Raw genomic sequence first — 4,904 nt, forward strand, 5'->3', positions numbered from 1 at the left:
AAACTGTAACAATTACATTGCCTGTCTGACGTAACTAGTAGAGAAAAAAAAGGAATTTGCAGGTTTTGATGTTACCCAAATTTGTGGATCGTTACTATTATTTTACTAAACATTTATATTCATGGATGAGTTTCGCCTACTTCTAAAAACATACCAGAACTCCAAATCACTATATATGGAAGTTCTTTATTTTGATGATGAAAATATCGATAAAGTAAAAATGCATTCCATTGCATTTTCGACTACACAAGATGTTCCTACGACGAACGCGAGAAAATGCTATATCTTTGCTAAAAGATAAATTGTGCATAGGTCTTGGAATACCATGTAGTCGTTGTATCATTTGTAACTATAGAGATAATCTTTGGAATGATTCTACACGCAAGAAAATACATCAATTTGGGCTAAAATAAATGATCATATAGAAATAAAGAAAAATTGAAGATATATATGAAAAAATATGTCTTAGTAATAGCATCTTACGCAGGTGCATGTCTCTTCATTCAATATATTGGTCGCAATCAGTCAAACAATAACTCTCGGCGTCTCGTCTGGGTCAAAATACAATTTATCTCCTTGAGTAATATCATGGACGTTGATCACCCATCGAGTTAGATATTAAACAGAATCATGGTGTTTCCGTTTAGGGTCATAATCACCTAGCCTCACATTTATTCACATCTCTATCCTACTATCATATACGTGAAATAATAGTTACATTGTTCCTACTCATGCAATGATTCGATCAACGGTGCAGCAAACCATTTTTGCGAAACGATAGCATCCATATATATATATATATATATAATATATATATATATATATATATATATATATATATATATATATATATATATATATATATATATATATATAGCCATAGGCGCGAACAAAATTATACAAACACGTCCCGTCATTCTACAGCAACAGTGGCGAAACATAACGTATATATCGTTGATATTCTTTTTTTTTTCAAGATAAGTGGATGCGTCTCTGTGAAATGTGTGGTGAACCAAAACTTTACTGGTGCATGTCCAGACCCATATGTTAGCCTTTTACGACTCTACAGTGTGGCATCAGCTGCATAAAAATATAGAGATGAAAACTAATGAGCTTCAAACCATTATGGTTGAAATCGACTTTCAGAATGCTGGCTTCTACTGGATTATCATGCCCAAAAAGCCTTAATTCTAGGTGAACAGATTTAATTTGGTGCACTGATAAATTGGGTGATCAAGATTAAGGACGTGACTAAAATATTTATGTCCGAGTTTTCCGTCGAAAACTACTACAAGAAATTATCCGATATCTTAGATGTAATGGGATAAGAAAAAGGCATTAGGATGATTTGATTTTTTTTTTTTTTCGCGAGGATAGTAATTTGTGCGCCATGTACAGAAATGATAAACACAAACGTTGAATGCATCTCGTTAGAGTCGGAATCTTGTGCCATTGTTGACATTGAACGAACTAGCATCCCCTCACAGAATTGCGAATGGATGAATCATACCCAAGACAAGCACTGTCTACATCTCCAGTTTAATCAAGATATTGTCATTGACAGACCTTTTATGTTCGTCGTTCGTAATAACAGCGGCGTGTTTATTGCTATAGGAATATTCGTAGCAGAGAGAAAAAATGATCATGGATCTAATCCAATATCTAATAATAGTAGTGTTATGTACATGAATGATACAATAACATGAAGACTATAGACTTACATGTCATACTGATGAAATACCATAATAGAAGAATATACATTTCTAAATGTAATACGTTTGAATCAAAATAGTATGATTTTATAATCACGTTTGTATTTATCAGTACTAGTGAAGATAATAAAAAAATGACAATAATAATAAGGATAATAACAAAAGAACCGAACATAGATAGTAAATGTTTGTCGTTAACAGTATAGGAGTCTTAAGCCATGATTGGGACGACCGTTACATTAAAAACACGCAGCTAGCCAAGGGGTATTTTGAGGGTCGAGAGGGCCCTTAAATCACTCACTTGATTTTTGTAGGGGATCTCCTGGGACACCTTTTTATGCTGAAACCCGGCAGTAATGGAGCTATTCACTGTTTTGTCAGAAAAGTCAGCGCCCTCGGAAGCATAAGAAATTGGGGGTAGGGGAAACTAGAGTAACTGTAACTTTTGACCTAAATAGCATATAGTTATGTTTGACCACTCATTTTGTAGCTTAAGAAGTAAGCTACAAGATGAATGTAATCATGACTACTCAAACCAAAGGTCAAGGTCACCAGAGGTCAAACAAATATAGGGCCTTTTAACTTGATCAAATGGAAAATCTTTATGTATACTTAAATATTTTGTATATTAATACAGGACAGATACCAAGATTTTTAAAACTAGTACTGAAATACATTATCCCTTTTAGGCCTTTTGATATTTGTGCTTCATGTCATAAAAATGCTTCAACGGGTCATTGTTTTAAGCTTCCATCACACGATCTTCTTCGACTGATATATTCTGGTCATGACTTTATCTTGTTTGCTATTGGCAAAGGTGTAAATGCCCATTTAATTCCTAATATATTGGCAGGGGTGTAGCTAATGATAGGGGTGGGCAGGATGTGCGCCCACATCCTTCAGGACGCGTGAACAGTTTCCTACAACTGCAGTGATCTGGTCCTTGAATCTGTAGTATTAGCGGCCGTTTTGTGTACACCACTTCTCCTCTGCGCCAAGGTCGATGACACTCTGGTAGTCGGTGAGAAAATCCATCGTGAGAGGTCGAGGTCGAGGGAGGACCGTTTTTATGGGGTAGGGAAATGCTAGTAGGGCGCGGAGGCTGAGAGTGGTAGATTTTAAACTTGCAACTATTTATTCCGATAGCTATATGGTAATGAGGGCGTTATGAGGTGGGTAGAATACGTGCTTCAATATAAACGAAAAGAGAGGTTGGGACAGACAGGATGTACAGAGAAAATTATGTGTATATATTTGTACACAGGCTACATACTAACACACACAATCATACACATACGAGTACACACAAACAAACACAAACAAAAAATTATGTCTCGCAGCCGTGGTGTGGGACAGCCCCACATTTGTGTGTTTTGACGTGGGATTGATTAAAGCTTTCAGTTGTATAATTTTTCCCTCCACCTAACCTAACCAATGTCCAAATTTTTCAAAGGTCCAAAAAATAAAAACCTAACCTAACCTATGTTGAAAAGGTATGAGTGGGACTGGATATTTTCACAATACAAGAGATGTATTTGACCGGTTTACACATTTCTGACGAAGACATAATCGAAACCGGTCAAAGGTCTAAAAATTAAAACTATCAACCGTCTGACTTTTCCCTCCGCGTAATCTAACCTAACCAACGCCCAAAATTTTCAATGGTCCAAGAATCAACACTGTCAAATGCCTGATATTTCCCTCCACCTAACCTAACCTTACCAATGCTCAATTTTTTCAGTCTAAAAATCAAAACTATCAACTCCACCCTAATTTTTCCTTATGTCCTTATGTTCAAAGGTCCAAGAATTAATACTGTCAAATGTCTGATTTTTTCCTCCACCTAAACTACTGTAATCAATGTCCAAATTTTTCAAAGGCTCAAGGACGAATACTGTCAAATGTGTCATTTTTCCCTCCACCTAACCTAACCTAACCATTGTCCAAAAATTTTCAAATGTCCAAGAATCAAATGTCTGATTTTTTCCCCTCCACTTAACCTTACCTAACCTAACTAATGTCCAAATTTTTCAAAGGTTCAAGAATGAATACTGTCAAATGTCTGATTTTTTCCTCTACCTAACCTAACCTAACCAATGTACAAATTTTTCAAATGTCCAAGAATCAAATGTCTGATTTTTTCCCCTCCACTTAACCTAACCTAACCAATGTCCAAATTTTTCAAAGGTTGCAGAATGAATACTGCCAAATGTCTGATTTTTCTCTCCTCCTAACTTAACGTAACCAATGTACAAATTTTTCAAAGGTCCAAGAATCAAATGTCTGATTTTTCCCTCCACCTAACCTAACCTCACCTAACCAATGTTCAAAATTTTCAAGTATCCGAAAAATAGAATTAGGTTAGGTTAGGTACACAGAAGAATAGACATCTTACAGTGATGATTTTTAGACCTTTGAGAAAATTTGACTATGCTGAACGATATGATTAATATTTTACTCATACTTGTGCGGGTAGTTAGAAAAGAAGGAATGTAGGAATGTAGTTAGACATTTTTAAGCCGTAATTGTGACGTCCGTTACATTAAAAACGTTGCGGTGTATATAGCGATCGTTCTTCAGTTAGCAGTCTCATTAAGAAGTTTTAAACTGTTGGGAATGTCCGTTATATTCGTAGCCAATAGTACGCAGGCTGGTAGTCGATGTCAGATACTGGCATTTCATCTCTTCCTTGCAAAAGTGTACTGCGACTGCCGATCAGCTATAACCAATCGACTCAAGAATATTAAAACGGGAGAATAGAAGAAATGACCCTGTTATGCTATACTTCATCTGTTCATCTCTCGTAGTATGTGTGATTAATTTATGTATACACACACACACACACACACACACACACACACACACACACACACACACACACACACACACACATATTTATATATATATATATATATATATATATATATATATATATGTATATATTGAATAACCAACCCTCGATAATACTTTTTCAATGTTTACTCACGCGATAAGACATGAAAAAGATCATCAAAATTTTCTGGTCAACTCCTCGATAAAGTCGAATAATTTAATTCCACTATTGAACATTACTGTTCTTACATTTCAAACATTCTTCACGGTTGTGACAGAATTTAACCCGTATAATTTTATTATAAACCATTCCCTACAGTAAAAGGATTTCGTGTTTTATTTTTTTACTTTTACCAGTTG

The sequence above is a fragment of the Penaeus vannamei genome, chromosome 16, assembly GCF_042767895.1.
Source record: "Penaeus vannamei isolate JL-2024 chromosome 16, ASM4276789v1, whole genome shotgun sequence".
Taxonomy (NCBI): domain Eukaryota; kingdom Metazoa; phylum Arthropoda; class Malacostraca; order Decapoda; family Penaeidae; genus Penaeus; species Penaeus vannamei.